Raw genomic sequence first — 12454 nt, 5'->3', positions numbered from 1 at the left:
TCTAGATAAGAGGAGATACAAGGAATGGGATCATAAAATCAGAACAAGAAAACATCAAACTATCTAAAGACCTATTCCACCAGTTTCCGTGGAGCACAGAGTGTCTCGCTCTCCAGCCTGAATTCCCTTCTGGGAGTGTCAAAGGTCAGTAGCTGCAGCAGCACAAGTAGATATAGCAATTGCCCTTGTTGTTCAGTTGCTGAAAAATGCTATTGGCAAGTGTCCATTTGTAGTTGATGGGCAAGTGCCAATTTGTAGTTGACAAGTTCTAAGGTTAAAAAAAAAAAAACAAAAAACCAACAAACCAGAAATTTGGCAATTGAAGGCCAATATATGAATTAGAATACAGCACAATTGCACTCATCTCACATGCTAGTAAAGTAATGCTCAAAATTCTCCAAGCCAGGCTTCAGCAACACATGAACCATGAACTTCCAGATGTTCAAGCTGGTTTTAGAAGAGGCAGAGGAACCAGAGATCAAATTGCCAACATCTGATGGATCATCAAAAAAGTAAGAGAGTTCCAGAAAAACATCTATTTCTGCTTCATTGACTATGACAAAGCCTTTGACTGTGTGGATCACAATAAACTGTGGAAAATTCTGAAAGGGATGGGAATCCCAGACCACCTGACCTGCCTCTTGAGAAACCTGTATGCAGGTCAGGAAGCAACAGTTAGAACTGGAAATGGAACAACAGACTGGTTCCAAATAGGAAAAGGAGTACATCAAGGTTGTATATTGTCACCCTGCTTATTCAACTTATATGCAGAGTACATCATGAGGAACGCTGGGCTGGAGGAAGCACAAGCTGGAATCAAGATTGCCAGGAGAAATATCAATAACCTCAGATATGCAGATGACACCACCCTTATGGCAGAAAGTGAAGAGGAACTAAAAAGTCTCTTGATGAAAGTGAAAAAGGAGAGTGAAAAGGTTGGCTTGAAGATCAACATTCAGAGAACGAAGATCATGTCATCTGGTCCCATCACTTCATGGGAAATAGATGGGGAAACAGTGGAAACAGTAGCAGACTTTATTTTTTGGGCTCCACAATCACTGCGGATACTGATTGCAGCCATGAAATTAAAAGACGCTTACTCCTTGGAAGGAAAGTTATGACCAACCTAGATAGCATAATAAAAAGCAGAGACATTACTTTGCCAACCAAGGTCTGTCTAGTCAAGGCTATGGTTTTTCCCATGGCCATGTATGGATGTGAGAGTTGGACTGTGAAGAAAGCTGATCGCCGAAGAATTGATGCTTTTGAACTGTGGTGCTGGAGAAGACTCTTGAGAGTCCCTTGGACTGCAAGGAGATCCAACCAGTCCATTCTACAGGAGATCAATCCTGGGTGTTCATTGGAAGGACTGATGCTAAAGCTGAAACTGCAATACTTTGGCCACCTCATGCGAAGAGTTGACTCACTGGAAAAGACTCTGATGCTGGGAGGGATTGGGGGCGGGAGGAGAAGGGGACGACAGAGAATGAGATGGCTGGATGGCATCACCGACTTGATGGACATGAGATTGTGTGAACTCCGGGAGTTGGTGATGGACAGGGAGGCCTTGCGTGCTGTGATTCATGGGTTCGCAAAGAGTGGATGCGACTGAGTGACTGAACTGAACTGAATAAAGTTATCTTAAAATTTGGTTCATGAAGAAATCTGATGCCTTCTGAAGGACTGCTAATTTTTCATTTATGATGAGTGTTTTAAAACACATCACAGTTCCCTTGTGGTTGTGGCTGCCAGGAGACACCAAGCTTGGGCTTGGCTTGAGCGAATCAATGTTCCTCCCCTAAGTTTTTAGGTGAAAATCATCTCCCCTTCCTTTATTTTTCTCTTTGTTTCACATCTTCACTAATTTTCTGTTGTGTACTGTTGCTTTAAGCACCTTCAAAAATAGATATAATGAAATAAATCAATTAAAACTACCAAATCTACTATCAGAGAGCTTTCTTTCTAAAACTATGATTCATATGAAATCCATTTATTACATGATTGGTTAGTATATAGAAACAGTGGGCTAAATTAAATGAATAAGCCCTAAATTCAATCAGAGGTTAAATACATATACTAAGTTTGATACAACAAGATTTAAATTTACAGGGAAGTAAATAATAATATTGGAGGTCAGTTCAGGAAGAGGTTTTGTTGTCTAAAGGAGAATTGAATAAACCACAGAGAGAAAAGAGGAGATTTGTTCACTGGATCTTGAAGACCACTGCTGAATATGGTAATATTTGTACACTAAACAATAGTAAATGATGTCATTCACATTATATATGTGATAATATTATATATAATATAACATAAAATGTATGTAGATATATAATGACAATTTTCTGGTAAAGTACATCAAAGTATTTTGAACAAGTGGTTCCTTTCATTTGTACAAATTAACCACATAGACCAATAGTAGCACTAACTAATTTTTAAACATGAAAGTATTCATTAATTTCAATTAAATAGGGTGAAGAATGAATATGTTATATTTTTTAGAGTTTTCAGTGTACACTCCGTGTTAAGGATAATTGAATTTGTAGAGTGGCATTTATGTAGACAATTGAAAATTCTAGATACAGGAAATATTTAAAGCAGTGTAAAATGCGAGATAAAAATGCAGAGACCATTTCATTGAAGAATAGACTTCATGCGGGAACAGAAATAATAGTTAAAAATCTTCAGTGCTGTTCTACGGAGTTTAAAGTCCATTCTGTACTGTTAATGGAAATGGGTACTATTAATGTTTTATTTTAAATAAACAAACCATAAAATCAAATTTGTGTTTTAGAAAGATTACCCTAAAATTAGTGGGAAGGATAAATGAGAGGGAATAATTCTGCATGCAGGAAAATCAATTAGGGGACCACGGTAATGGTTAAAGGTAGGTTGTGATGGAAATCTGACTTAAGTAGAGGCAGTGAAAACAAAACATGGGAAACAAATGGAAAATACATGACAAAGTTAGAGTTGTTAGGAATTGGAAGATGATTCAGTGTAAGGGGACCAGTTTCAGGCTGGGTGGCAGGAGGTAGAGATGTAGAGAGAGGGAAGGGGAGGTGTGTTAAGGCAGCAGGGTAGAGATGTCCACGGAAGGTTGATGAACAGTTATATCGCAGTGAGTCAGTCACAGCACAGTGTTTAAGGGCTTAAGGCCTGGAGTCATCTGAGCCCAAATCTGGCTACTCAGAGCATTGTCACTGTGAATTAAGTTACTTAATTTTACTAAACATTCATTTAAACTTGTAAAATGGTAAATGTTAGTTTTATATCCAGAGTTTTAAAAAAATTAAGTGAGTTAATATATGTTACTAGTATACAGAGAATTCTCAAAAATGCTAAGTAAATTTATCGTTAGGGTAGAATTTAGGGGTAAAAAATAGATTTGGAGGTTAACTGTGCAGAGGTGATAAACTGAGCCCAGATAGTAGCATATATTGCCAAGAAAGAGAAGACATAGGAAGAAAAAAGAATGGATAGGACAGAATATAGAAGACTCCTATATTTAGAATATAGAATTCAGATAGAGCAAGGGAAACACAAACATGGACAGGGACAGTCAAGAACATGGATATTTGATCTTTACATGAAAAATGTGTGCACAGAGGAATCCTATTTGAAGTATGATCCAAAGGCTGGACATTTTGGTTCTAGAGCTTTGTTAGAACATTTTGATTAGCCTCAGTATCATCATACTTAATCTTCCCCTATTCTAAAGAAAACAGAGCTACAAGACACTAGATACTGTTTTGTACAATCACTCACCAAGAAAGTACATAAAAATTGTCTGATTATTAGCTAATTATCATGTGAATACATCAAAACAAAATTTCATAAACAGATAATGCTACAACATGTTAAGTAATAATTATAACAAAGCCGTATCTGATTTAAAAACCAGTGAGACATCTGCTTGGCTGCTACCATAATTGGCTACTAGCCTGTTGTTTTGTTGTGCTAGAAGGACTTTATGTCCTGTGGATATTATTTGCTCTTGGTCCAGGGGGACTCAAGTTTCCATTAGATTACAAGCTTCTATACACAGAGCCAGATGTGTGCAAGACGCTTGAACAATTTCTAAGTCACTGAAAGATTTTTCCTTTTAATATTAGGTTCATTCATTTTCCTTTGGACTGGTCTCCATGAGAATTCGTCATTTCCCTGTTCTTTTAGTCTCTTAAGGTATCACTTAATGTGCTGTGACTCTCCTTGCCACAGCCTTGTGGAAACTTTGTATGATGACCCAAACAAAAAAAGATACATTGCAATAAGCATTCACTCCTATTAACATTCTACCCAATTGCACTGTCACTCATCCATTTATATAATCTTTTATTCAAGAAAATTTCCAGCACCAGCTGAAATATGCCAGTCACTGAGCTAGATGTGTTCTCATATGTTATCTGAAGAATAAATGTTCATGTTAGGGGATAAGATAATTCCTAGATAGCTTCAGTTTAAATAGTTGCTCAATTATTCTTCTTCCCTTTTCCTCATATACCACCACCACCAAAATCTATTCATTTTACCTACGCATTTTACAAATCCATGTTTTTTTCTCCATTTATCATCCATTTTAGGACCTTATCATTAAAGTCAGTAATAATTGCCTTGCTGGTTTCCCCACATCTATCCTTACCTCTCTTTAATCCATTAATAATGAAACTATCAGAGAGCTTGTTCATAAATGTAATTCAGATCCACCCATGTGTCTCTCTTGATTAAAATTTTCCAAAGGCTTCCCATTGTTCTTAGGATAAATCGCTACAAATCCTTGTAACATTCCACTCTCCCCCAACCCTTCTGTCTTGTCTCATGTTACTCTTCCTTAACCTCTCTCATCCAGTCACACTGGTCTTCCACTGTGCTCCTTCCCGTCCGTGCCACTTCCTTACAGTGGTGGATCCTTACCTTTGAATGCTTTCTTAATTCTTTGCCACTTAAAAGCAATTCATTTTTAGATATCTGTGTGTGTGATCTGTATTATATGTATATATATACGTACATATATATGTACATATATATCATATATTTAGGTGTAGTAGAACTAAATGGTAAACAAAGCGCTCTCAAGAATCTTATTGTTTAGTGAAGGCAGACAGGCACTATTTAGGACATCTCAACAATATACATATTATATAGGGAAGAGTACATACAAAAATTTTAGGGAAACCTCTCTGACCTCTCACCTTATCATTGTGTGAATTCCTTCAAAATTTATCCTCACTGATCACAGTTTATGACCGTACATAAATGGGGCTTTCGTGTTGGCTTAGATGGTAAAGAATATGCCTGCAGTGCAGAAGACCCAGTTTCAATTCTTGGGTTGGGAAGATCCCTAGGAAAAGACAGTGGCTACCCACTCCAGTATTCTTGCTTGGAGAATTTCAAGGACAGACAGGCCTTGCATGTACTGAATTCCATGGACAGAGGGCTCAGTCCTTGGGGTTGCTAAGAGTCAGATATGACTGAGCAACCAACACTTATATACATAAACAACACCTGCGTATATCCATTTATACCCACATACACATATAAACAAATGCATATAATATATAGATGTATACCCATATGTATTTATATATATACATAAATATGTTAATATAAACAAACACATCCAATGTATGTGTGTGTATATATATATGCACACATCTATATATATGTATATATACATACATATTTAAATGCATATGTATATTAGGGAAATGTCTCTGATCTTTCAGCCTGCTGCTGCTACTGCTAAGTTGCTTCAGTCGTGTGTAACTCTTTGAGACCCCATAGATGGCAGCCCACCAGGCACCCCAGTCCCTGGGATTCTCCAGGCAAGAGCACTGGAGTGGATTGCCATTTCCTTCTCCAATGCATGAAAGTGAAATCGCTCAGTCGTGTCCGACTCTTCGTGACCCCATGGACTGCAGCCTACCAGGCTCCTCCACTCATTGGATTTTCCAGGCAAGAGTATTGGAGTGGACCTTTCAGCCTAGTATATCACACTAAAACTTTCCTTCATTATTTATCCTACTTCATTATAATATGATTTATTAAATAGTGCTTGTCTCCCTTCACAAAACAAGAAGACGTTGAGAGCACAGCTTTGGCCTTTTATTCACCATTTTTCTCACAGAAGTAGCACAATACCATCAGTTCAGTTCAGTTCAGTCGCTCAGTTGTGTCCGACTCTTTGCGACCCCATGAATCACAGCACGCCAGGCCTCCCTGTCCATCACCAACTCCTGGAGTTCACTCAAACTCATGTCCATCGAGTTGGTGATGCCATCCAGCCATCTCATTCTCTGTCGTCCCCTTCTCCTCCTGTCCACAATCCCTCCCAAAATCAGAGTCTTTTCCAGTGAGTCAACTCGTCGCATGAGGTGGCCAAAGTATTGGAGTTTTAGCTTTAGCATCAGTTCTTCTAATGAACACCCAGGATTGATCTCCTTTAGAATGGACTGGTTGGATCTCCATGCAGTCCAAGGGACTCTCAAGAATCTTCTCCAGCACCACAGTTCAAAAGCATCAATTCTTCGGCGATCAGCTTTCTTCACAGTCCAACTCTCACATCCATACATGGCCACGGGAAAAACCATAGCCTTGACTAGACGGACCTTGGTTGGCAAAGTAATGTCTCTGCTTTTTAATATGCTATCTAGGTTGGTCATAACTTTCCTTCCAAGGAGTAAGCATCTTTTAATTTCATGGCTGCAATCAGCATCCGCAGTGATTTTGGAGCCCCCAAAAATAAAGTCTGACACTGTTTCTACTGTTTCCCCATCTATTTCCCATGAAGTGATGGGACCAGATGCCATGATCTTCTTTTTCTGAATGTTGAGCTTCAAGCCAACCTTTTCACTCTCCTCTTTCACTTTCATCAAGAGGCCTTTGAGTTCCTCTTCACTTTCTGCCATAAGGGTGGTGTCATCTGCATATCTGAGGTTATTGATATTTCTCCCGGCAATCTTGATTCCAGCTTGTGCTTCTTCCAGCCCAGCATTCCTCATGATGTACGCTGCATATAAGTTAAATAAACAGGGTGACAATATACAACCTTGACGTACACCTTTTCCTATTTGGAACCAGTCTGTTGTTCCATGTACAGTTCTAACTGTTGCTTCCTGACCTGCATACAGGTTTCTCAAGAGGCAGGTCAGGTGGTCTGGGATTCCCATCTCTTTCAAAATGTTCCACAGTTTATTGTGATCCACACAGTCAAAGGCTTTGGCATAGTCAATGAAGCAGAAATAGATATTTTTCTGGAACTCTCTTGCTTTCTTCATGATCCAGCGGATGTTGGCAATTTGATCTCTGGTTCCTCTGCCTTTTCTAAAACCTGCTTGAACATCTGGAAGTTCACGGTTCACATATTGCAGACCCAAGAGACGCCGGCCCCGGCATATACAATACCAAAACACTTCTCAGTGTGTTTTGCTATTGGATGGATAAGCAATTAAACGAAAACCCATCAACCTTAAAAGAAAAGAATATTGCTTTGGAGCTTTAATATTTGGTTGCAAATTATCAATAAGGTTTTTACAACTAATGAGGATGACTCTGGAAGGCAGAAAGGAAAATAAATACACAGTCGAGCAAAAATTTTAGGCTTCCAACACTTAAGAGCACTGCTCCATTAGATCATTTTTAATAGTAGAGATTTCCATCAATCCTCATTATTTTTGAATAACAAACACATAGCCAGCACTCACCCCTGAAGTCAACTTTGTGAGGAAATGGTGGTAAAATCTTTACCTCAGGCTGATGTTTGGAATAAAGACATTTCACACATGTATAGATTTGAGGAGAGCAAGTTAAGCAGAGAGGATTAATATTGACTTGTCCCCAGCTTTCCTGTAGGAAAATGCTCCTTATGAAGAATGTCTGAGTGAAATTATTTATTCCTTGCTAATCCCAGGGACGGGGGAGCCTGGTGGGCTGCCATCTATGGGGTCGCACAGAGTTGGACATGACTGAAGCGACTTAGCAGCAGCAGCAACATGGGAAAACAGACAAAAAGCCTGGAAAGAAGGGTGTGTTACTGGACTCGATGACAAATTAGTCCCCAAAATGTCTTTCAAATACTGAATATACACGTGAAGCAAGCTGATAATAATTCAAGGATGTTTTTCAAATGTGCTTTCCCTAAAAATTTAGTAAAGTTTACATGTTTAAGTATCTTGGTGAATATTCTCATTGTTTTCAAGTGTGTACAGGGGTTTAAGCCAACATTTCCTGATAAGGCCACAGACTATTCCTTCCCTGTTATGTTACAGAGTCAAGGATTCAAGAACAGATTACTGTTAACACTTATACAGTGAATAGGAATATAAACAAAAGGGTGAATCTTTGATTTAAAATTTGAATTTTTCTGAAGGGGATTTTTAAAAACGCATCATTAATTGTAAAGGCCTAAACCCATTCAGCAGGACATAGTACTTAAGGGTGAAGTACAAAGAAGGGTGACTTCTTAGTTAGTGCTGCTAATAATACTTGATGAAGCACCTTGGATGGTGCTAATCAGATAGAGAAGAGGGATCTGAAAAGATGACCCTCTGAGGGCATCAGGAAAACAGGATTTGAGGGGTGGGATAGAAATTGGGAAGGACGGAAATATGAGTGTGACCACTACCGCCACTGTATCCGTGACGCTAATGCATATGGACAGATTAATTTGACTGCTGTTCTGAGAAAAACATTTTCACATAGAAATTGGACATTTCACAATAATGTCTTGTGACGAACATGCTATCGACAGCTGGCAACAGCTGCTGTTAGTGGCTGGGTTGTTGGTTCAACTTTAATTTCATATAGTTTATGGCAGTTGTGCAACAAAATCCAGGAGAGGTTTTGATTTTGCCTGGTTTAATCCTTAAAAGGCAACAGTTTGGGGTGAAAAAGTCCTAGAAACCTAGTGATATCCTGTGATGAAATATTTAATTCTGAAGATAACTGCTATTCTCTGGTTGAAGAGGGTCAGAGGTCTTGTCTGAGTTACCCCAGAGCCTAATCATTTTGTACCTCAGTCCATCACTATTTTCCCTCTCCCTCAACATTCACCCTTCAGAAGTCAGTGTCACCAGGGAGTGAAAAATTCAATGATAATGAATACATAATTCATAGAAAGGATATTCCACATTCCCTATTCTTATTTATAAGGCCTAATCCATATTCAAAGATAATGGGTGCTTAGGGTGTGGGCATTCTCTGATACTTATTGTGCTTCATAGAAGATACATGTGATCCTGAATTCACTGAGTTCCTGAGTCTGTCTTCTGACTTCTTTGATAAAACATTTTGTTTAATAGATTCCTAGTTCAAGTAAAACATTTTATACACATAGAGCCTTTTTTTCTATAAAGAAATGTGTCACCTTTTGAAAATCTGACCTTTTCATGCCAAAATCTCTTTGATATTGACCACCTGATATTGCCAGGTGACTCTGTATTACCTGGATGTCACTTCTTTGTGCCAGGTATCCATCTCAGACTGCCAAACACGATATTAATGACTGAGAAGTGGGCATTGGACTGGCCCTCCAGGCTCTGGTAGGTCAAATTTTGCTTACACAAACTGACAAGGACAATTTGAAAAAAAGGAAATGCAACAGATGAGAGATATCTCTGGCTAGGATTCTGCTGTACTTACAGATCGTCTGTCTTTTCCTTGTGTGAAGGACAATGCTTCTGGGGACTTTCTAGTGTCATAGCAGTACTCCACAGGGACCATTTCTGTACTTTCCCTAACTTTGTTTGCAATAAACTAAAACACTTTTGGAATTACTTATAGGTTGATTACTTTGACACAGATAATGTGTGGATGAAACATTTTTAACCTGTAACTATATTTTAGGGTGGGAAAGAAACATGCTTTCAGTCAAAATTGGGTGTTAGACTCTCAGATGAACCACTTATTAAGCACATGTCCATTGCCAGTATTTATCCTTTTGCGTCTGCTTTCTTTCCTGTAAATATTTGGACCTAAAAATATTAACTTGATTTGAAAGGATAGTTCAGGGTTAAGAAAAGAGAATGAGATTATACGATATGTACTTAACAAAGTGCCAAGCATGTAGACAGTGCTCAGTGCACAGCATCTATTAAATAAAATACTAGTTTTGGTGATTTGAAAAAAGTCATTCTCCTGCCTGGAATGATAGGTAATACTAGTTATAGTTCAGCTTCCTTTAGAAAGTGGTAACTCCAAAAGCCATCACTTTTCTCTAGTGCCATTCTGTAAAGACTGTATTAACTGAAAATAATTAATACTGTAAAATCTCAGGAAAGCAGCATGACTTTTCTAGTTTCTTTATCCACTTTAATATAGTATTATAGATTCTTAATAAATAATATGAATCCCAGGAAGGGACTTATTGTTAGAAATCTTGCAATTATAGCTTCGGAGTAATATCATTAATCAGATTGAGGGTAGATCTTTATTCTTATGCTTAACAACAGTACTAAGCACAATTCTATTTAAATCTATCACATGATACAACTATACCAAAAGATTAACTTAAGCCAAAGCACCTTGGCAGTGCATGACACTTTCCACATCATTAAATGAGGCAAACCAAAAAGGACCAAATTACTACTTAAACCATGTAGGAGAAAAAAATACTAGAAAGTTTATCAAATACATATTTACATTTCAATGACTCACTTGGAAAACTTCCTGACAAAATTTGTAAATAAATATTTAATATTCATCACTGTTTTTATTTTTTTTAACTCAATCAAGCAAGGGAAGTTCAAACTTGTCTCTATATTATGACAACAAATGCTAAACATAGAAGCAAATTGATTGTTTATGATTGATCTGAATTCCTGCGCTTCATAAGCAAAGGAATTATCTGTTAAGGCGCATAACAGGTTTTAACAGGAAAAGGATTAAGGGTTTTATTTTTCTCATTGGAGGGCTAAAATGAGCAAGATTTTTCAAGTTAACTTCAAGTTCACTTCATCTGGCTCAGGTGTCAGGGATCTATATTTATCCCGGTTTAGGCATTTGAAGTGCTGGAAGTCTCAGGATGTCAGTGGCTTCACATGTCAGGATAACCTTAACGACAGACGAATGGTCAAGACCCTGAGCCTCATCTGAGTTCCCAGCTGTGGAAATCATGTGTTTATTTTCTGCATCTCCTCCTACAACAGTCACTCTGAAGCCATTTTTAAGATCCTACATCTGGGCAAGCAAGCTTCTCTAAAAGTTGGTGAGCACAATTATTTTTGTTTAGGGGTGTGGCTATAAATGTCTTTGTAGTTGATGGACCAGCATCTAGTAAACATTAATACTTCTTATTTCAAACTCCTTAAGCTAACTACTAACTGGTGTAATAATTTAGTTTATGATATTGTTTCAACAGAGTTATAAGCTTTTAACTAAATGGATAGACTTTTAAGACAAAGTTTTCATTTCCACTAGTCTCTCAACTGATCCTATGAAATTTTCATTTATACATTTTCATATCTTTTATTTTCAAAGTATCAGAAAACTTTAAGTATTTTTAAAAAGTTCAGTTTTGGTGGAAATTTTTCTTCCTTCAGATTCTTAAGTTGATCTGTCATGTCCTGTTCTAAACTGATTTCTTATTTTATTTAAACTTTTGTGTGCCTTGTTTTAAAAATGTTACTCTTTTGAAAAGGATGCTCTCAAATTCTGACCCGTTCAATTTTCTGCTTACAAGTTGAAAAAACATGTTTTTAATGAGACTAGACGTTGAACGACCTTTGTTCATGGAACTTAAAAATGTTTTTTGGTGTTTTGTCAAGATTGACAAGTATATTTAAGAAATAATCTAAAAGACTCAATCCTCTTAACAAACTCTTAGAAGAAAAAAATATTTTCATAAATAAAATTACTGATCACTAGTGATCATAGAAATTATATTGACTGTTGGCACGAGATATTTGAGGGGAGGGAATTTTGTTTCATGGCAGAATTTTGGTTATATGGTGTATTTCATACTATGGCTATATAAGACCAGGAAACAACAAAGAATGATAGAGTATGACTTATTCAGACAGGAAACTTAAGGATATGCTTATTTAGAGACAAATAAGTATATAAAGATATACTTGAGACAACTGCTGATACCAAAAAAGCAGTTCCATCTGACTCTATGCGATGTTACAAAGTCTGAGAATGAAATGAACAGGCTTCTTTACCTTTAAAAAAAAGTCACCTTCCATAATTCTTTGGAAAATGGTCTCTTGGAGCCATGCTGAGTTCAGGGGAAAGCACTCTGGACTGATACTTTTAAAAGTATTAACTTCTGTTCACTTCCTATGCAAGAACTCAGATAGTATCTGGATCAGATGAAGAGAAACAAGCAACCTGTCCTGTTCTCAGATACACTTAACTAAGTAAAAGAAGTAGTGTTTGTGGGGCAATATATGAGACTCCTGCAATCCTGGCAAGGGGAAAGGAGAAATATTTTCAGAAGATGTACAATACAAACTGT

At 37.5% G+C, this 12454-nt stretch overlaps 1 protein-coding gene and 1 long non-coding RNA gene across 9 annotated transcripts in view; one reads left to right on the top strand and one right to left on the bottom strand.

Annotated features, from left to right (window-relative positions):
* LOC129552344 (uncharacterized) overlaps positions 1–12454 on the bottom strand; it is a 60415-nt gene that overhangs the window by 31777 nt on the left and 16184 nt on the right. The gene's annotated exons all lie outside the window — the stretch shown is intronic.
* Positions 11043–12454, top strand: part of LOC129552338 (platelet glycoprotein 4) — a 100411-nt gene continuing 98999 nt past the window's right edge. For all 8 annotated transcript variants that reach the window (XM_088834010.1, XM_088833973.1, XM_088833995.1 and 5 more), the window contains exon 1: positions 11043–11203. The gene's annotated coding sequence lies outside the window, so the exon portion shown is untranslated. The remainder of the gene's footprint in view (positions 11204–12454) is intronic.

The sequence above is a fragment of the Moschus berezovskii genome, chromosome 3 (assembly GCF_049115385.1).
Source record: "Moschus berezovskii isolate FMDL1 chromosome 3, NW_MosBer_1.0, whole genome shotgun sequence".
NCBI lineage: Eukaryota > Metazoa > Chordata > Mammalia > Artiodactyla > Moschidae > Moschus > Moschus berezovskii.
This window is presented reverse-complemented; position numbering and strand designations above follow the sequence as displayed.